Source organism: Armigeres subalbatus, chromosome 2 (genome assembly GCF_024139115.2).
Source record: "Armigeres subalbatus isolate Guangzhou_Male chromosome 2, GZ_Asu_2, whole genome shotgun sequence".
Lineage (NCBI taxonomy): Eukaryota > Metazoa > Arthropoda > Insecta > Diptera > Culicidae > Armigeres > Armigeres subalbatus.
Window position 1 is genome coordinate 231,289,027 of NC_085140.1, and position 22,298 is coordinate 231,311,324.

Here is a 22,298-nt window from a genome sequence, read left to right on the forward strand (position 1 = left end):
TGATATAATTTCTTATCATAATGTTATTCATTTCACTACATATTTATATACAACTACCAAAATAAGAACTTAAAAAGAACGCGATGCGTATGGTACGGTATGTCCACGCATCCTTCAACCCCTGTAGATTCGTGATATGTATCATGTTGAAGTGAATACTTGAACACGATACATCTCGAAGAATCATCTTCTGCGGCAAACACAACGCAGTGGGCCTGGCCGCTTTGAAGTTTATGTCATATCACTGGTATGCTGTGAGCCTCAATATTGACAAGAAAAATTATTGGGCGTCATCTAACTCAATGATTTTCCAGGATGCTTTCTTTGTACTGGCTGCGTTTGTGTTCGATTAGATTAGATTAGATTAAGAAGATAAAACAATGACATCTACGCTATTAATTAATTTGTTTATGAAAGGATTATGGAGTTCGCTGCATTGAAAGTAGAAAAATAATTGAATTAACAAGAATATTGGGGGTGTCCAATCTGCCCCGGGTGTTCATAATCCCCCCTGGTCCCCTAACTCTAAAATTACAAGACCTACAAAAAAGTGTTGTATGGCGGACTGTCGTGAAATTCCCAGAATTTCACCTAGAGTAGCAGAATTGCCTCAGAATTCAGCTTCATGAACTAGCTTAGATTGAAATTTTTTTTCGTTAATAAAGGTCAGGGAAGTAACTTGTATCATGAGATATATCTATAGTTAATAGTTAAAAAGCCTGGTACATAATCACATATGAGTTTTCACAACATTATACATTTTTTTTTAATCCCCGGTAATAGGCAATTAACTTTGATTGAACTGATCATTTTTGGATTATTCTTCATTCATTATTTTCATTTATTTAGTTAACATCTAAACAGATAACACTGAATCAACAATTTGACGCCACAATGCACGGTTCGAGGCCGCATCTCTCCATCCTCGGATTCGCCCCACGCTCGCCAAGTCGTTTTGCACCTGGTCTGCCCATCTCGCTCGCTGCGCTCCACGCCGTCTCGTACCTGCCGGATCGGAAGCGAACACCATCTTTGCAGGGTTGCTGTCCGGCATTCTTGCAACATGTCCTGCCCATCGTACCCTTCCGGCTTTAGCTACCTTCTGGATACTGGGTTCGCCGTAGAGTTGGGCGAGCTCATGGTTCATTCTTCGCCGCCACACACCGTCTTCTTGCACACCGCCAAAGATGGTCCTAAGCACCCGTCTCTCGAATACTCCGAGTGCTTGCAAGTCCTCCTCGAGCATTGTCCATGTTTCATGTCCGTAGAGGACAACCGGTCTTATAAGCGTCTTGTACATGACACATTTGGTGCGGTGGCGAATCTTTTTCGACCGCAGTTTCTTCTGGAGCCCGTAGTAGGCCCGACTTCCACAGATGATGCATTATTCTTATAGTCCTATATTTCAATAAGAAACAAAGGGATTCAACTTATTGTGAGTAAGTAAATCGGTAAAGGATAAGTGCCCAAAAAGTGAGCTAAACTTTTTTACGCGTTTTTAGTTTGAACAAAAAAATGAATTTTGGTCATAACTTCCAACCCCATAGCCCGATCTGGCCAATAGAAAAGAATGAGACAGGATTCCCAGTCGAATGCAACTTGTTGGAAGCACATCGGTTATGGGTAAGTGCCCAAAAAGTGAGCTAGACTTTTTTTGCGCAGACACACACACAGACATCACATCCCTCCCTCTGTGTGTTGGCGCAGAGAGGTCAATTTGGGGAGCACGCGGCATCATCATTCTTGATACCAGCCGTGCAGAAGGAAGCAGGTGCGAAGTCGACCCTTCCCACCTTCCGAGGACATAGGGCGTGGTAAGGCCACCTGGAAAGCCGGCAATGCGCTGGCACGATACCATGGTGTTCTTCTAAAAAAGCGAATCACGAAGTTGGGGGCTGCAAGGACACGCAGCTAACCTCGAGAGTGTGTTGTGCACTGGCCCCCCTTTGAAGCATTACTTTCTGGGATGATGAGCTTGGCGGCAATAGTTCAGCGGGTCGGGGATGTAGTCCTGACTCCCTCGTTTGCTGTTGGAGGTGGTCCTTAACCCCGGGTCTCCGAGCCTTCTATATATTTTCCATGTCTCCATATCTCCCTATGTCGATGATTTTCTCGGTTTCTTCAATCTACATTCATCTTTGGTTTCTATTTATCGATAACCTTCCCATTTCGACAAATGTGTTCTGGATTCACTCTTCCTATAGACGAATTTCGCGCCAACTCGACCAGCGGTTGGCAGCACCATCTCTGAATCGGATGAAACTTGGTGGGCTTCTAAGCCACTCTGCATACTTAGTTTTTCAAAAATTGTCAAGAGTAGCATTTGATGAGGAGCTAATTTTTTCATTGATTTTTTTTTTAAACGATGTAACTCTAAAATGACATGACTTACAAAAAAGTGTTGTATGGCAAACTGTCATGAAATTCCCAGAAGTTTTTTGGAAACACATCGACGGGCGTATATTTTCTTAGATTTCTTATAACAAATTACCAGATATGGGGTCGTTCAACAATGATGTCACAGGTTATAGGGGGGGGGAGGGTCTAAGGTGTTGTGACAGTACATGTACTAGATATACAAAAAAGCGTGACAGAGGGGGGAGGGGGAGGGTCTAGGAATCCCAAAAAGTAGTGGACGTTATATTTGAATCACCCCTTAATAAAATTCTGATGTTTGATGGACTATTGTAAATTTGTCTAAACTGTAAAATCTGAAACATAGAAGAGCGTTTCGATCACCGAGAAAATAAATCAATGAATGTAAAGATTAAAATTGGTTTAGCAAAAAAAAAATGTAGCTCGATTTTTTTTTTATCAGATAAACATTTTGATTTCAAACGATGAAGCGGATAAACGGATAAACGCATATTCAAAAACACACATTCACAAATACGCATTCCTTCACTTTGCTGGTGCGTATGTCCCAGCGAATTTATTTTTTCAATAATTGATGCCGATACACCTTTCAGTTTTCTGAATCGAGTGCTTGTTTGCACAACATTTTTTGGAATTTATTGGCACTTGATTTATCAAACGTAATAAAACTTCACAACTGATATATTCTCATTAACAACAGTCTTTTCATAGCAAGACTTTTTAAACTATATAGGGGAACTGTTCCGATCTCCATCTCACTGTACATATATCCATCTCATTGCTAAACCAAGAAATACGGCACTAAATTCGTCGCTTCTTTTTGTCAACATGCGTGCTCACTGCTGAAAAAATCACAAAAATAATAAACAAACCAAATACCTTTCCATTGCTTTGTTTTTGATAGGATGGAAATAGGAGCTATGAGATGAAGTGGCGAACCGTTCCCCTAGTTCAGCGGTTCTCAACCTGGGGTACATGTACCCCTGGGGGTACCTTCTTTAGCTGCAGGGGGTACCTCGAACAAAAATGCGTAATGGCGGATGTATTGTAATTTACCTTTTTCGTCAAAAATTGTATCTCGTTTTATTGTCCCAGTCGATTCTTTTGGCTCATTTAAGGTCAACTTTTCCAAAGAACTCATATTTTTTAACTATTTAAAAAAACGAAAACCAAATCCGAAAAAGTACTGCACGTATGAACCGGTCTGGAAAAATTACCCGATGTTCGTTCAAAATCGGAAGGATGTTAGGCCAATCTTGAAATACAGCACTTTTCCGATCTTTTGTTTTAAATTTTAAAAATATTTAGTGGCGTCAAAAATATGCGTTTTTTGGGAAATTTGACATTAAATATAGTAAAGAATCGATTGAGCGAGTAAAAACTTATGACGGGAAAGGTCAATTCCAATAAAAACTTATTATTCAGTTTCGATATTTATTATTCTAAGATTTTGTAACTTTCGAACCCTGTCCACCACAACCGGCACAGTTTATGAAGGGCTGTAGGACAAAAGAACAAAAAAATCTTCAATGTAGTCTACCTGATTGAGACAAAATGTTCAATAATATAAATATGCTTCTGAACTAAAGTCTAGGATTTAAAGGTTTGAAAGCCTCTATTTGAGAGATATGCAGGACTTAACCGAAAAAAATAGTAGCTTCGTTGCAACTGCCTGGAAGCCTCCTTCCAAAAGGCTCGGAAGCCTTACTTCAAGATGCTCGGAAGCCTTACTTCAAGAGGCTCGGAAGCCTTCTTTTCAGAGGCTCGGAGGCCTCCTTTCAAGAGGCTCGGAAGCCTCCTTTCAAGAGGCTCGGAAGCCTCCTTTCAAGAGGCTCGGAAGCCTCCTTTCAAGAGGCTCGGAAGCCTCCTTCCAAGAGGCTCGGAAGCCTCATTTCAAGAGGCTCGGAAACCTCCTTCCAAGAAGCTCGGAAGCTGTCTTTTAAGAGGTTCTTTACGTAGGGGCGGAAACGAAATCTGTAAACAAGCATTAGACTAGAGCCCAGCGGAACATCGCAGCAGAGAAGTCGACCGAAATCTAACCTGGCAACAGGTTAAAGCGATAGCTGGACAACGCTCAGGATGGAGATCTTTCAAGTTGGCCCTTTGCACCATCGGAGGTGTACAGAATCCATAAGTAAGTTTTAAGAGGTTCGGAGCCCTCCTATCAAGGCGCGGAATACAAACTTCAAGCTTGGAAGCTTCCAAAAATTTATTGAAAAAATATTTTATGAGTTACGCACATAAAACAGCAAAAATAAGGGGTACCTCAATATACGCAAAAGTTTGAAGGGGTACCTCTCAAGAAAAAGGTTGAGAAACGCTGCCCTAGTTTATATACAGGTACTAATGGGTAGTCAGCAGCAATAAATAAACAAGACTATTCCAAATTATGCACCGTATGATATCTTCAGGTAACTCAACGGTTATTTAATTCAATAAAACAAATGCTGAGAATAACAATGACTGGGTACAAATAAATATATTTAATAATAATAAATATATTTTTGTGAACCAAATTGTTTTAAGTTACTTCGATACAAAAAGTCAAAGAAAATATAAACCCTTTTCAAATGTTGGTCCACATTAATGTTGGATTATGCTAAATTGCTTCCTTAACAAATTTTAAAATTTCTTCCTGGAGGAACATCCGGAGGAATTCCTGGAGGAACTTCTGGAGGAATTCCTGGAGGAACTCACCGAAATGTTCTCCAGTGTATTTGTTTTGCAAAATCATGAAGTTTGACATGTCGCAAGATGTGTTCCAAGATTGAACAAAAATTGGCCGTTTCTCCAAGGGAACCAGGCCCTGGAAGTATCCGGATAGTGGTCAATTCGATCTAAAATCGCCGAAATTTACTACATTGTACTTGTTTTGCAGAATCATGAAGTTTGACATGTCGCAAGATGGGTTCCAAGATTGAACGAAAATTGGCCACTTTCCCAAGGGAACCAGGCCCTGGAAGTACCCGCATGGTGGCCAATTTGATCGAAAATCGCCGAAATGTACTCGAGTGTACTTGTTTCGCAAAATCATGAAGTATGACATATCGCAAGATGGGTTCCAAGATTGAACGAAAATTGGCCACTTCTCCAAGGGAACCAGGCCCTGGAAATACCCGGAGGGTGGCCAGTTCGATCGAAAATCGCCGAAATGTACTTCAGTGTGCTTGTTTTGTAAAATCATGAAGTTTGACATGTCGCAAGATCGGTTCCAAGATTGAACGAAAATTGGCCACTTCCCCAAGGGAACCAGGCCAGGGAACCAGAACAAGGTGAATTCGATCTAAAATCGCCGATATTTACTACATTGTACTTGTTTTACAGAATCATGAAGTTTGACATGTCGCAAGATGGGTTCCAAGATTGAACGAAAATTGGTCACTTTCCCAAGGGAACCAGGCCCTGGAAGTACCCGGAGGGTGGCCAATTTGATCGAAAATCGCCGAAATGTACTCGAGTGTACTTGTTTCGCAAAATCATGAAGTTTGACATATCGCAAGATGGGTTCCAAGATTGGACGGATATTTTCCACTTCCACAAGGGAACCAGGCCCTTGAAGTACCCGGAAGGTGGTCAATTTAATCGAAAATCGCCGGAATGTACTCCAGTGTACTTGTTTTGTAAAATCATGAAGTTTGACATGTCGCAAGATGGGTTCTAAGATTGAACGAAAATTGGCCACTTCCCCAAGGGAACCAGACCCTGGAAGTACCCGGAGGGTGGCCAATTCGATCGAAAATCGTCGAAATGTACCCCAGTGTACTTGTTTTGCAAAATCATGAAGTTTGACATGTCGCAAGATGGGTTCTAAGATTGAACGAAAATTGGCCACTTCCCCAAGGGAACCAGGCCCTGGAAGTACCCGGAGGGAGGGTTCGAAAATCGTCGAAATGTACCCCAGTGTACTTGTTTTGCAAAATCATGAAGTTTGACATGTCGCACGATTGATTTCGCAACCGATCTGCCAGTGACCATTTTTTCCGGGAGGGAGGTAACCCCAGTACTCCCCGGAATATATCCGGAACCATGGCCATTGCACAAAAAATGCCCTCGGTTCCTAAAACTATAGGAATTTTGTGATCGATTCCAGAAGATTGCTTGAAAATCCGTTACAAATTGGCTGAGCGGCGTGGTTTTAAATTTTGAGTTTTTGTCATAAAATGGGGGTTGGGGACGTACGTGTTAAATATGTCACAGGAACATTATTTCCAGAAAAGTTAGATAATTCAAATACCTATCCGCAGAAAAAAATTCATTGATTTCTGAGATGAGGTTTTTTTGTAATATCGATTTTAATTTTTAAAACTATTTTTTTTCAGTGTAAAAATTATGTTTATTTTTTGGATATTTTTCCAAAAAACTTCTGGGAATTTCACGACAGTCCGCCATACAACACTTTTTTGTAGGTCTTGTAATTTTAGAGTTACATCGATTTAAAAAAAATCAATGAAAAAAATTAGGCCCTTATCAAATGTTACTCTTGACTATTTTTGAAAACCTAAGTATGCAGAGTGGCTTAGAAATACCATATCTTTATGCCCTCCAAGTTTCATTCGATTCTGAGATGGTGCTGCCAGCCCCATAGAAGGGTTGGCGTGAAATTCGTCTATATCGATATCTTCAAATTTCCAGGCCATCTTTGGGCAATACAAAATACATCAAAAATAAGAAATGACACTTGCTTGTTTTTTCAAAGTAACGAGCTTTTCTCGTTCTAGTACTCATTTTCATGTTTCTTCCATTGCTCAATCTCTCATTGTTTCGATAGAACCTCCAATTTTTACACGCATTGATTAGACTGTATATTGCTTTTCTTCGATATTTGCAGATAGTGTTTTAAAAGTGCGTAACTCTAACACGGTCCTTACGGTTTTTTAAAATTTCACCCGGAGTAGCAGAATTGCTTCAGAATTCAGCTTCATGAACTAGCTTAGATTGAGATTTTTTTTTTGTTAGTAAAGGTCAGGGAAGCAACTTGTATCATGGGATAGATAAAAAGCCACTTGATGCGGTTTTTACAGAACCCCTGCCTAATGATAATAATTTCATACAATCTACAGTATCCTCCATGAGACGATGTTTCATGACTCGGGTATCGACTCTTGCAGGTAAAATATTCCATGAGTCTTTCGTCTCTTAAATATCGACTCAGAGAAGGTAGACTGTATTTTAAAATTCAGCTTTTTAATGATTTATTGGCAGATGCATAAAACTTTAACTGAATCCTTGTGGTTAGACTTACAATTACAAATATCATTTTATGTTATTATTACAATTAGGAGAAACCTGTTCAGAGGGAGTTATGTGCTTTCAATAAAATTTTATCTTCTATATAATAAAAATGAAATGGTCTGTGTTCGTATCCGCATAACACGAAAACGGCTAGATGGATTTTCTTCATTCCTTCAGCAGTTACGTTCGTTATAGTTTCCGACGGGTTTATATGATATTTCCTCAAGTGAAAATCATTAATAAAGTTGAGTTAATTGTGAAAAACTAAAATAACGATTCGAATGGGAAATTTGCATGGGCAGTTTGCAAACGCGCATTTACGCCTACTATGCAGGACAACGTCTGCCGGGTCGACTAGTACTTATATATTTTCATACTTTTAAATGGCAACGAAATGAGCGAAGTACACAATTATCGTATACTATCGCAACATAGAACTCGGGATACGCAGAACAACTGGCCAACGGCAAGCGATTGCGATTAAAAGCTGTGCGGCTGCTCATGCGAGTGAGTCAGATTACCAGAAACACTGACTGACTGGCCAGAAGGGTGGTAAATAAAACGAGAGGGTGTCCATCCATAGTTTGAGCTTTCCCATATTGAGGGATCTTCAGTGTGTATTTTTGGCTTGCACTGATAGTTTGCTTTCTATGGCCTAACAGGGAAGACGACATTTCCCCCTATCCCGTCGAGTGCGCCGAGAATTGCTATAGTTGCATACCTAGTTAAATGCTATCGAATGCGACGTAGACATATTCGAGTTGGAAAATTCGTGTGATGCTGGCGAGAAAAGCGCGCGCGTTTGATTGAAAGAAAAAAAGGAAAAAAAGAAAATGAACATGCCTTACACTCATGTCAGTTGTTTTGAAGAGCTGCATACTGCCTTATCTAAATTTGAATGAGAAAAACCGAAGAGACGAAGTTCTATGTGTATAAAGTACTACAGCATATAGTTAGTATTCGGTCGCGTGCTACTTTCGGGTTTTATTTATTTTCTTCGTCTTTCATAGATTTTCACGTTTTTCCTGCGGTGGGTAGGAGAAGAAACGAACCACGTAGAAAAGGGGGCCTGGCTGTGTGGCCAAAAAGTGGCGGTTGTTTTGTCAACTTGCTTGCTGTGGTTACCACGTTGTTGCTTTGTTGTAGCTTACCCAGGTGACAAGGAAGGAATAGGGTGGTTGTCTGGGTAAATTGGTGGTCATTGGTGATAAAATGCGTCTAAGAAGTAATCAAAGATTATTTGTATAATAAAATATGGTGTAACATAAAATAACAACTGTTGAAGCGGAATTATTTTTGATAATCATTTTAATCTATTGTTGCTAAGCACATTCATTATCTATCAGATAATCGTACCAATCAAAGCCAGAGGCCATTAGATTGCTTAGATTATATATTTTTTAGAAAGGTTTTGTTTAAAAACAATTTAAGACCTTGTTTAACTTTCATGGTAAACAATGATACTTTTTCATATAAATATGTATTGAACTAAAATCATATAATTATTGCATTGGTCTGTTTTTTTAGTGATTGATTGGCACATTACATATTTCAGCGGAAACATGATCCAATTAAAGCTTAGAAACAAGTAAAGAAAAGAATCCTCATTTATAAAGATCGCAACAAATATCTCACCAAAACGCAACACAGGCTTCGTCTTCTACAAATAGAACACTTCTTATATTTAACAAAGCTAAAGGAAAAACCGTACTTTCTGTTTAATTATGTAAATTAATAAATTTCCAGACTAGAAGACTGGGATTCTTATTACATCGGAACATTTATAATTTTTAATTAGATTTTCCCAGTTTCCCGTTTCTTTTAGAACTTTATTCCAAGAGTCACCCTGATGGGCTTTAAAGGCAAACAGTGATCCCTGGGCCACCCAACGTAGTGCGCCAAGATGCTCAAGTCGAAGAAGGTGGCGAAGGTGGATGCACAGGTGTGAGTGGCGCGAAAGATAAACGACAAATGATAAGGAAGATAGCAAGATTTTCCTGTGTATTTTTTGTGTACTACTCGTAAACGAAAGAAGCCAACTCGGTGGATTTGATTTCCCGAAGCTACATTGCTAGGAACGTGATGGCCGTGGATCCTCGTCGACTATCTTGCTACTATCAGTACGTGGTTTACCGTTGATGCGTCGCGTCGTAGCAGAGAATGAAGGATGCTCTCGTTATATTTTGACTAATGTATGTTGCAAGATTGATACGAGAAAAAACCAAATGTGATTTCGTCGTTTTGTGGGAAATGTGATACTGATGTTCAGTCAAGTGCTCGTCTCGAATCGGAGAAAGGAAAATAAAATAACAAAAAAAAGTCACGTATAGCGGTGGTTCGTGAAGATTTAGGATTATCTCAAGTGGCGGCGCCTGGTATTTCACGGTGTTGAGAAGATTATTTATTAGTCAACGGCAGATTAACGAGCGGCGGAGGAACAACGGTAAGTCGTTTGTTTATTTGTTTCAATATATTTTGCGGCGAATTCATTAGGGCTAGTGAAATGTGAAAAATATATGCCTTGCAGTGACATTTGTTTCTGCTTACAACCGCAAATTTCAATCACCAGATTGCGGTTTGCCAGTTGTGCGCGAATGAGGTAGTCATGTAGATACATATATATTGATTGCCCAGCAGGAATAATGCGACACCTAAATTTTCGGTTACAATATTTTTTGCCAGAGGACGGTTTATTGAGTGTATATGATTACGACTTGGTGACGTACATCGAAATATATGTTTATAGGAACACCACAAGAATGTTTCGAAGCCAATTCAATTTTGAGTTTAATATGATATAGAATAAACAATAAAAATAATTACAAATGTTATATTCTCGAAGACTAATTAACTGAGAAGTGTCTAATGTAGGATAAGTCGGTATAATGCGCCCACCTGGTTAAAACACCCCCTTTGATTTCTAGAAAACTATAACTAACTAATGGTCAAAATCAGTTGGTACCTTTAAATACTTGTAAAACCATCATACTATGTGAATGTGGAACCATTTTTGTATTACATAATGAAAATAATAGCAAAATACAAAAAGTTACAGTTTTGATGTAACTTATGTTTGTTTGTTCAACATTTTCGAGCGATGCTAACATACTGTTCGTAAAACTTGCCCTGGAACACTCAGTTGAGCAACAAAATAACTTTTCTCAGTGATTAATATGATATAAAATTACTTCCATCTTCAAAAATGTAACGCGGCGTTGAACTTAATTTTAAGGTTAAAAAAAACACCTAAAAAAATACATATATGTAACGTTTTTCGAAAATATGTTTCACTGGTTATACAAAACGCCCCAGTTGTTAGCAGCTTTATTAGTTTATCTATTGACTAAGATATTAAAGCTGTGAATTTCCAATAATTATCAATTTTTAAAAATATTTTCATTTGTGGATCTACTAATACCTCCACTATTGGTACCGTTACCCTATACATATATCTAGCAAATCATGATCGTTATAATTATATTGACCATCTCGACATAATCAGAATACATTCGATTTATTTTAATATTGTCGATTCAAACCTTCTAAAATAAGGCGAAACTTGAGAATGTTGGTCATTTTTGTTCAATTTCAAGATTTGAACAAAGTTTCCAACATGAGGAAACAGACTTTTCAATAGCTTTCTTTTATACTACATAAGATGATTAAGTAAAATCCGCAAGTACCACTTTTAGAAGTGTTCGGCGTTGGGATCTGGCCAGTTTGGATGCCTGAATGCCTTCAATCTGATTTTTAAAAGTTAATTTTTGATCTAGCAGAAGTCATAAATATTCAGCTTCGCTAGACCAATTAATTGGAACACCATTCATAGTAACAATATGTCTGCTAGGAGGTTCCAAATAAGAAGCTCTCGGCTTATGTGTGAAAATTATAAGTTGGGTTTAGGAAGTATTCGGCGAAATTTTCCATTTTTGCAAGTTAGTGGAAAATATCCAAACTTTTTTGCAATCTTCTACAAATGACACGAAGGCTAAAGGCCCGTGTCATCTGCAAACAAAGATTTTTGATACCCTGGTAGTAAAATCAGGTAAGTCAGAAGTAAAAATTTTATACAATATGAGCCCCAGTATGCTGCCTTAAGGAAGTCCAGCTCTTTCAGGTAATCTATCGGATTTCGAATTCTTATAATATACCTGTAGTCAGATAAATAATTTTGGATCAGTTTAATAATGTACAGAGGAAAAATAAAATTCATCAATTTTGCAATTAAACCTGCATGTCAAACACTATCAAATGTTTTCTCTATATCAAGAAGAGCAACTTCAGTCGAATATCATTCAGATCTCTTGAGTCGAATTGAATTCGTAACTATTAATAACTGATGTGTGGTGAATGCCCATGGCGAAAACCATATTAATATGATCCATCATTCCATTCAAAAAAATTATTTCAAACAGTTTGCTAATTGAAGAAAGCAAACTGATTGACCGATATCTAGAAGTCCTGAATAAAAAATGACAGTTGTGTGTTACTTCCGTATCGAGTGGTGTGCCCCTGAAAACGCGAGTGCTTTGAAATTTGGATTCCGTGAGGAGTGTCCTTAAATGCTGGAATTTTTTTAAGAATTTTCGTTAATTTCCTAATGGATTTCGAACCGGGATCCAACTTTGAGACATTATTCTCAAAGTTGGTATTTCTCAGAATAGCGAAACGTTTTTAATTTCATTTTGCAAATCTCGCCAAACAACATTCAACGCGGGATCGCGAGTTCTTTGGTATTGCTTTCGTCTCACATTTTTTAAAGGATCAGTAGCTGAAGATCGTTGTCAATAATAATGTAGTTGAATTTAATTTCACATTTGGGAATTGCAATGCCTCTGGCTTCGACAATTAAATTTGTCAAAGATACGAGAGCATTATCAATATCACTTTTGATATCGGTCAGACCGCATCGTGCTTTCGTGCTGTGCGGTTCTTTCTCTCTTTGCGGAAGGAAGTTTTTAATACTACCCGAAGCTATTTTAATTTCAACGGTGCTTCTTAGCGCTATTTGTACCCACTGATCCCGTTACGATCTTTGCAAGGACCCGTGCCTTCGTTTTACGTTGGACCCGTTTGCGGAAGTAAAATTCCGACAAGCGGTGGTAATCCTGCAGGGACACCGTTCTGGGAAAAAACCTCTTAGAAGGTCACGTCTCCACGCTCAGCAATGAGTATTAACAAAAACAAGAGGAAGGGGAGTCTCTGAATTCTCCACTTCCTTCAAAGAAACAAGGTTTCAAGACCGTCCTGCCCAAGCGCGGAAAAAATAGAAGGAAGCTGGAGAATTCAGATATTCCTTCTAACTCTAATATCGGAAATAATTCTTCTCCAATCGAACTGAGCAATCAGTTCGATTTGATTAATGATGAAATTGAGCAAATCGAATCTACCTCTAGCCCAGGTGATTCGATTCATGCGAAAAAAGCAAAGGATTCCGCCAATTGTGGTATCTGTTGCCGAGTTTTCTGGCTTCCGGAATGAGATTTTGAGTAACCTTCAGGGATCAAGGTTTCATTTCAGATTGCTAGGAAGGGTGACTGCCGCGTTTTGCCGGGATCCTTTGACGATCGCAAACGTCTTCTTCACTATTTAACTGAGAAGCGCCATAAATTCTTCACATACGACGACAAAACTGAGCGATTGTTCAAAGTCGTCTTGAAAGGTCTCCCCAGTGATGACAAATCACTGGATGAGATTAAAATTGAAATTTCTCAATTACTTGGATTTTCACCAGTCCAAGTAATTAAGATGAAAAAGAAATCCCATTCTGGTACTTCCCAGAGGGCATTTCTCAAGATTTTTATTTAGTTCATTTTAACGAAAGTGAACTAAATAATATGAAAAAGTTGGAAAAGGCCTGTATTATGTCTCATGTCCGTGTTACATGGGAACATTTCCGCAGGCCTGGGGAAATTTCCAAAACCCTACCCAGTGCCGTAAGTGCCAAAAGTGGGGTCATGGAACCAAACATTGTCACATGGATGCTAAATGCATGATTTGTGGTGGAACCTCTCACGCCAAGGACGCATGTCCTGTGAGAGAAGATTCAATAAATTTAAGTGCGCAAACTGTGGGGGCAATCATAAATCCAATTTCTGGGAATGCCCTTCACGCAAAAAGTTTTGAATTCCGTGCAAAATTGATGACGGAAATTCCAATCGGATCCCAGATTCGACGGGTAGAAATTTTTCAAACGCTCAAATTTCGAAACCGGTTACCGGTCAAGCAATTCATACCCACCACAATTCACAAACAAATTTTGCCGCTCGTCAACGGGTAGCAAGCACTTCAGTAAATTCAATTTTCCAATGTACCTACGTATGCAAACATCGCTGCTGGTAGACCAAATTTCTCTTCTCAAAATGAGGTTTATACCCATGTCCCAACGGAAAGTAACGGTCATGTTGCCGATTCAGGTAGCATGACTGCTTCGATTTTGATTTTTAACTGAACAATTGCATCACATGATTGATGCAATGTTCAAAGCAAATACCATTCCTGAAGCTGTTCAGGTTGGTATAAAGTACACACAAAAATTGTTATCGGACTCCGTTTCAATGGATCCAAATAATTGTGTGAAAGTTCTAAATTGGAATGCCCGCTCTCTAAAGGGTAAGGAAGATGAATTATTCAACTTCCTTTCAGTTCATAATGTGCATATTGCCATTATAACTGAAACGTATTTAAAACCAGGACTCTCCATTAAAAGAGATCCAAACTATTTTATCTACAGAAATGATCGTCTTGACAGCGCCTGTGGTGGGGTCGCCATTGTCATTAATAGACGTATCAAACATAAATTATTTTCTTCGTTTGAAACCAAAGTTTTTTAAACCTTGGGAGTTTCTGTTGAAACAAATTTTGGACAATTTTCCTTCATTGCAGCCTACTTGCCTTTTCAATGCAATGGGCAGCAAAAGAATTTGTTGAAAGCTGATCTTCAAATTCTGACTCGCAACAAATCAAAATTCTTCGTAATTGGTGACTTCAATGCCAAACACCGTTCATGGAATAATGCTCAAAGCAATTCCAATGGTAAAATTTTATTTGAAGATTGTTCTGCGGGATATTATACTATTCAATATCCCAATGGCCCAACTTGTTTTTCATCCACTCGAAATCCTTCGACAATTGATTTGGTTTTAACGGATTCAAGTCAGCTGTGTGGCCAATTGGTAACTCATGCTGACTTTGACTCTGATCACCTTCCTGTGACATTTGAAATCTCACAAGAAGCCATTTATAATCCAATCAGCTCTACTTTCAATTATCATAGGGCTGATTGGGATTTATATAAAACGTATATTGATAGGAATTTTGATGTTGATATTCCTCTCGATACCAAAAGTGATATTGATAATGCTCTCGTATCTTTGACAAATTTAATTGTCGAAGCCAGAGGCATTGCAATTCCTAAATGTGAAGTTAAATTCAACTCCATTATTATTGAAGACGATCTTCAGCTACTGATCCGTCTTAAAAATGTGAGGCGAAGGCAATACCAAAGAACTCGCGATCCCGCGTTGAAAGTTATTTGGCGAGATTTGCAAAATGAAATTAAAAAACGTTTCGCTATTCTGAGAAATACCAACTTTGAGAATAATGTCACGAAGTTGGATCCCAGTTCGAAACCCTTTTGGAAATTAACGAAAATTCTTAAAAAACCTCAAAAGCCAATTCCAGCGCTTAAAGAGGGAAATAAAATTTTATTAACAAATGGCGAAAAGGCTCAAAAACTTGCTCAGCAGTTCGAGAGTGCCCATAATTTTAGTCTAGGTCTCACTAGTCCAATTGAGGATCAGGTTACACGAAGCTTCGAAGACATTCTCAACCAAGATAATGTTTTTGACCCTTCGTTGGGAACTAATTTGGATGAAGTGAGATCTATTACTAGAAAATTTAAAAATATGAAAGCCCCGGGTGATGATGGTATTTTCTACATACTTATCAAAAACTTCCTGAGAGCTCTTTATCCTTTTTGGTTAATTTATTTAACAAATGTTTTCAATTGGCATACTTCCCAGATAAATGGAAAAACGCCAAAGTTGTTCCAATTTTGAAGCCGGACAAAAATCCAGCTGAGGCTTCTAGTTATCGCATAATCAGTTTGCTTTCTTCAATAAGCAAACTGTTTGAAAAGATTATTTTAAATAGAATGATGGTTCATATTAATGACAATTCTATTTTTGCTGATGAGCAATTTGGTTTTCGCCATGGGCATTCAACCACTCATCAGTTATTAAGAGTTACGAACTTAATTCGGCTCAACAAATCTGAAGGATATTCGACTGGAGTTGCTCTTCTTGATATAGAGAAAGCATTTGACAGTGTTTGGCATGAAGGTTTGATTGTAAAATTGATGAATTTTAATTTTCCTCTGTACATTATTAAATTGATCCAAAATTATTTATCAGATCGCTCACTGCAGGTAAACTATCAGAATTCTAAATCTGATAGATTACCTGTAAGGGCTGGTGTCCCCCAAGGCAGCATACTGGGGCCCATTTTGTATAACATTTTTACTTCTGACTTACCTGATTTACCACCAGGGTGTCAAAAATCTTTGTTTGCAGATGACACAGGGCTCTCAGCCAAAGGGCGTAGCCTTCGTGTCATTGTAGTAGATTGCAAAAAGTTTGGATATTTTCTCCACTTACTTGCAAAATGGAAAATTTCCCCGAATGCTTCCAAAACTCAGCTTATAATTTTCCCACATAAGCCGAGAGCTTCTTATTTGAAACCTTCTCGCAGGCATATTGTCACTATGAATGGGGTTCCAATTAATTTGACTAGAGAAGCTAAATATTTAGGATTTCTGGTAGATCAAAAATTACTTTTAAAAACCACATTGAAAGAATTCAAGCCAAATGTAACAAATATATTAAGTGTCTATATCCACTTATAAACAGAAAATCAAAACTTTGTCTTAAGAACAAACTTTTGATTTACAAACAAATTTTTAGACCTGCCATGTTGTATGCTGTGCCAATATGGACTAGTTGCTGCAATACCAGGAAGAAGGCACTTCAGAGGATTCAAAATAAAATTCTGAAAATGATTCTGAAGTTGCCTCCGTGGTATAGTACCAATGAACTTCATAGAATTTCTAATATTGAGACATTGCAACAAATGTCCAACAAAATAATTTCCAATTTTAGACAAAAATCGTTGCAATCTTCTATAGCAACGATTAGCTCCTTGTACCCTTAGTATAAATTAGGTTAAGTTTAGTTAAGTTAAGTTAAGAAAACACGGAACACCTAGTCTAAGAGATGAATGCATGTATTAGATAATTAGCAAATAAAATTAGTTAAAAAAAAAAAAAAAAATTCTAAACGGCAGTAAACTATCTTGAAATTCAAAATAGGATTAGAATCTGTTGTTAAAACAGTCGTGTTGCTGAATTTTCTTTCAAATAAGCTGATTTTAGTGGGTGGAACTGTACATGTACCACTTTTTCTGGCAACGAAATGGCCATTGTGATATATACCAGAAAATAAAATGTGCATATCTCCAGATTTAGGTGCCAAAAATCACTTTTCCGTTATTCCCTTGCTAGATCTTTGCAAATAGAAGCCGTTGGTGTAAAAAACTCAAAATTGACAAAAATGGTATATGTACCACTTTCGCTGGCACCGGTTCATATATGTAACGTTTTTCGAAAATATGTTTCACTGGTTACACAAAACGCCCCAGTGTATTTGCGACTTTTTGAACTACCAAATAACAAAAAGTTTGCATAAATTGCGTTGAAAAGTAAACAGTAAAAAGTAAAAAGTAAAGAGTTGCCTTAGAGGGGGCATATTATACCGTCTTGCCCTAAATCTGAAAATGAATTTCTGCTCCATATTATTCTGTTTTTCTGAAGAAAAATTGTTGGTTATAAATTATATACAATATAAACTGGGACGTTCCCCCTTCGTAGATCAGTGCTTACTAAGCACTTTCACAGTGTTTACATGCATGGTTTCTTGAAAATATTTTCGGCCAAATTCCCTTCAAGAGAAGATAAGAAAAATAACTAAGATTTTGTACTGCGCCTGCACTCAGAATCCTTTCTTATTTCCCCGAAAAATAACTTGGGCAGCCTAGGTTGAATGACTTAATTAAGTGATGAACTTATTTTAAGAATCGAAAATCATTGAAATAAAGATGCATAAAAATAACGCAATTTACGCATCGTAAAAATGATTTTACGTTCTTTCCAACTCATATATAAATAACACGTGACGACACTCCCCCTTTGATGAATGTTCACTAACCTTTCGCTTCAAAAAAGTTATCGCATTTAATTGTGTCAATTAATTCTTCAACTTGAGGTCAACTTTCTCAAAGAAACCCATCTATTTCAAAACCTATAACTATTTTAAAAATCGAAAACAAGAACTGAAAACGTGCAGCATGTGTGAATCAGCTAGAATAATTGCCCTCATATTGGTTCACAATCGGGCGAATGTTAGGCGAAACCTAAAAAACAGCAGTTTTAAGAATTTTTGTTTTAAATTTTAAGAACTGTTAGAGTGGCCAAAAAATATGAGTTCCGTGGGAAGCTCGACCTTAAATAAATAAAAGAATCGATTGAACGAAAAAATCTTTTGACGGGAATAGTAGGTAAATTGTTTTAAAACTGCAAAACCGTCATTGTTGTTGCTTTTATGCAACTAATGAAAAATTCTAGGGGGGGACTAACTTTTATCACCTTTTCTATACCACAGAAAATATCATTTTCGCTCGTATATTGTTCGTAAGTCGGTCTACCAGATATCCATGGAAGACTGAAACATTTCAAATGATATTCATCGACGCTCAGCCCTGAAATGGAAAATCTTGAAATCTCGTAGCATTTCCAAAAACCTTGATTGATTCGTTCGTCGCAAATGGAATGAAAGCACGACACTGATCTTTGAAGGCTTTATTGATTTGCATTATACCTAGAATCCCTTATATATTAAATATTGAATAAATTAGTTAGTTAAACTCTTTTCTCCGGTTTGCAATTTAGTGGCCCAACAAATCCTACGAGCTTTCAAACGGTGACTGATCACAAAAAACTCACTTCATGTTAGAATAAATTCGTGGATGATTTAAAAAAAATCTACCTCCTAATACAACTTTCCCGTCTATTATTTTTCAATTTAGTTAACAAATAAATAAATTAACATATAGGAACAAATTTAACACATATTATCAAATTTACACTCTGATAAAATTTGCCACCTAACTTCGAGGGCCTACTAAGACCTTTAAATTGTTTATATTGCTGCGGCGATAATAAGAGCTTAGAAAAGCAAAACAAGTTCTTTCTTATTTAAATTTTAGTTACCATTCCTCTAAATTTGAATGTTTTATTGAGCCTTTATCCAATCTTAAGAAACCTAGCGTGATAATCGGAAATTCAATGCATCTTTTAGGATTAGTTTTAGTTAGAAAGCTAAAGATCATACGCTCGATTTAGTTAACAATTACTCACAAAGCTTTAAACAACTTTAAAACCGTAAGCGATTGATCAATTGCTGATTAACTCCATTGCAAAATCCGGAATTGTTAAAAATTGTACGGTAATCTAAGCAATAGTAAGCATCCTATGCCGTTTGAAACTAAAACAATTTGTCCAAAATTCCAAGTTTACTCAATATCAATACAATACAGGGTTTTCAGTATTTAACTTGACTTTTCTTCATTCAAATAAAATTTTGAAAATAAAAAAAATTCAATCTGGCATTGATGCAATATTCATCGTGTTTAGCATTCCTATGGCAAAATAGATAGACGCGACAAGAGGGCTAGATATGTGCAATACAAAGCATCCAATTTTCTAGGGGGGGCTAACTAGATCCTAGGTTGGGCTAAAGCCCCCTTAGCCCCCCTGTAGTTACGCCAATGCTGTAGAGCCGTGGCCATTTCTCGATCTTCGTATAGAATTTGTAAAAATATCCAGATAATTAAGATTCCTGAAAGTTCTTCACTCATTATTTCTTTCAGCTCATACTGTCCATAGTGACTGTTTCTTGCACTCAATTGAAGGAACTGACGTACTTTAAAGTGCATCACTGAGAAAAGAGATTTGAAAATCATGACAAAATTGTACAAAACTCTGAAATGGATCGCTCGAAGGTCAAAATCGCTATCGGAGCTATTCGGATCAAGAAAAATCCTACTTCGGAATCGAAATAGGAAGCAAGATTGTCACGTGGTGAAGTAAGACGATGAATGTTTTGATAGCACGAGATGTTCGTATTGTGAATTTTTTTTTGCTAATCTACGAGAACTTTGAAAAATGATAAACAAAGTAGTCATTTTTCATTACTGCCGGGTCAAATGCGGCCATAAAGATCGTTTTCGAACTGATCCTCTTGATTATCAATCATCATTTATCCCACCAAACTGTTAAATCTTTGGAACCGCAATTTGCTACATTGGTAGAAAAAAACATCGACTAAGATAAATCGATCATTTCAGTTACGCCCTCATGATGATTTCACGCGAGATTAGAGTGAAAGAACCCTTGGACCAAAAGGGACCTACTTTTACACCGGTAGTATTTAAACGGGAATGTAAATTAAGAACGCAACTCAAAATTTCCTGTGAGTTTCCAAATTTTGCGCCCCATACTGGGTTGCTAAATTTCTATACAGGGTTGTTATTTTGTGAAACGTCACTCTAGTATTGATTAAAAATAGCACAAAATCTATTTTTCTTTTTCAGAACAAATTCGGCGTATGTAATTAAATAGCTCTTTGTTTGCCCTTTGTTTCCGGGTTCGGAGGTCTTAGAGAATCCGAAATAGACCAAATTATTTTATAGGTTGATTTGAGATTAAAGATACCTTGTTTGCTCTAAATGACTCAATATATTGTCACTATAAACCTTTGTACTTTGTAGTCGGTTTGTTATTAATTGGTCCTTAAACTAAAACAATTCTTGATTTCGGCGCCCCCTTGAGGACTGGCGCCCTTGGCGGGGGCCAACCCGGCCAACCTCACGCTACGGCGCTGCCTATAGCATTTCCAATTTTTATGTGTTGAGAATTTGGGCTATTTGTATGCTATTGAAAATCGACCTGATTGGTCATTTAAATAATTTCGGATCAAGGTTGTTAACGTTAATCACTAATCAATGATTATAATTACTTCAACTTTCAACGCAAATTCGTTCGTTCATTATGCTTAGTACGCTGATGATAACGGATGAGGTCAAAGAAATTTAGCTTTGAGTCAATTTAACTCAAGTACGGGTGAAATGTCACTTTTGCGGAATAACGGAAAATTATTCATATCTATTCATGCGCACTAGGGTGTCCCAAAAAACACTAAGTTTGAAAAGTCTTAAAAGTCTTAAGCCTTATATGAAAGAAAATCGCATCTGAAGCATTTCTTTAGAACAACCCAAAATTCTAAAAAATAGTTTAGAGGTTCCGACAAAGCGATTTTTGAAAAATGCTGTTTTTTGCACTTATTGTCATATATTGGCTATATTCGCAACATTTATCACTTTTTTAATCGTTTAATCACTTTTTTAATCGTTTAATATTTTTTGGTTTTTCTGTGGACCACAATGAGTATGGCCTCTAGAACCAATTCAATATCATAAAAATGCATTTTTTCAATAATTTTCGCAAAAAATTATCTCGTGTCCGTAAAATATTTTTTTCTCGCGCATTGTCAACCAGAAAAGTTTTCGTGAAAACAGATCGAAAAAATATTATAACAGGGCTGAGATATTAAAGATTTAGTAAACCCTTAAAACCATGATTTTTTGCTAATCTTTTGAAATTCAACAATATTCTGGTGGATATTTCAACAATAATACGGTAATGACAGTGCAGCGCTCTAGCCAGTGCCTCACCACCGTGTTTAAATAGCTCTCCTGGTAGTTGGTCAACCCCAGGGGCTTTGTTGTTCTTCAGCCGGCCAATCTCCTCCTGGATTTCTTGGAGATCCGGAGCCGGTAGAATTATGTCCTGCGCGCGTTCCCCCAGGTCCATCACCATACCGCCATCTTCGTCTGCCACATCGCCATTCAGGTGCTCTTCGTAGTGCTGCCGCCACCTTTGGATCACATCACGCTCGTTCGTAACAAGGTTCCCGTTTATGTCCTTACACATATCAGGCTGTGGCACGTGGCCCTTACGGTTCAACTTCTCATAGAACTTTCGTGTGTTATTAGCGCGGTACAGTTGCTCCGTCTCTTCACGGTCTCGATCTTCCTGCTGACGCTTTTTCCTCCGGAAAATCGAGTTTTATCTGTTCCGCGCCTGTTTATATCGTGCCTCGTTCGCCCTCGTGCGGTGTTGCAGCAATCTCGCCCATGCTGCATTCTTCTCTTCTACTAACTTCTCACATTCGCCGTCATACCAGTCGTTTATTTGATCCGGGGGCCCAGTGCCAAGTGCAGCGGTTGCGGTGCTACCAATGGCGGATCGAATCTCTCCAGCCATCTTCAAGAGACGCTGCGCCTAGCTGCTCTTCTGTTGGGAGTGCCATTTCCAGCTGCTGCGCGTATTCTTGGGCTAGTCTAGTAAACATTTTGATTTTAAAAATAAAACAAAAATTTTCCGCCGAAAAATTATCAATGCCCCTCAAAGATGATTAAAATTGGGTTCCATTTCAAATTTTTGGGCTCAATTTTGAGAAAAATCAACATATTTTTACAACAAAACTTGATACACGTATTCTATATCCCGAGAGAAA

General features: G+C 37.8%; 1 protein-coding gene across 2 annotated transcripts in view; it reads left to right on the forward strand.

Annotated features, from left to right (window-relative positions):
- Positions 1–8,260: 8,260 nt before the first annotated feature.
- LOC134211876 (arylalkylamine N-acetyltransferase 1) overlaps positions 8,261–22,298 on the forward strand; it is a 105,598-nt gene continuing 91,560 nt past the window's right edge. The window contains exons 1-2 of one of the 2 annotated variants that reach the window (XM_062689234.1): positions 8,261–8,560; positions 9,417–10,051. The gene's annotated coding sequence lies outside the window, so the exon portion shown is untranslated. Of the gene's footprint in view, positions 8,561–9,416; positions 10,052–22,298 lie in introns of those variants that run through there. The other variant, XM_062689235.1, reaches the window with a different exon arrangement.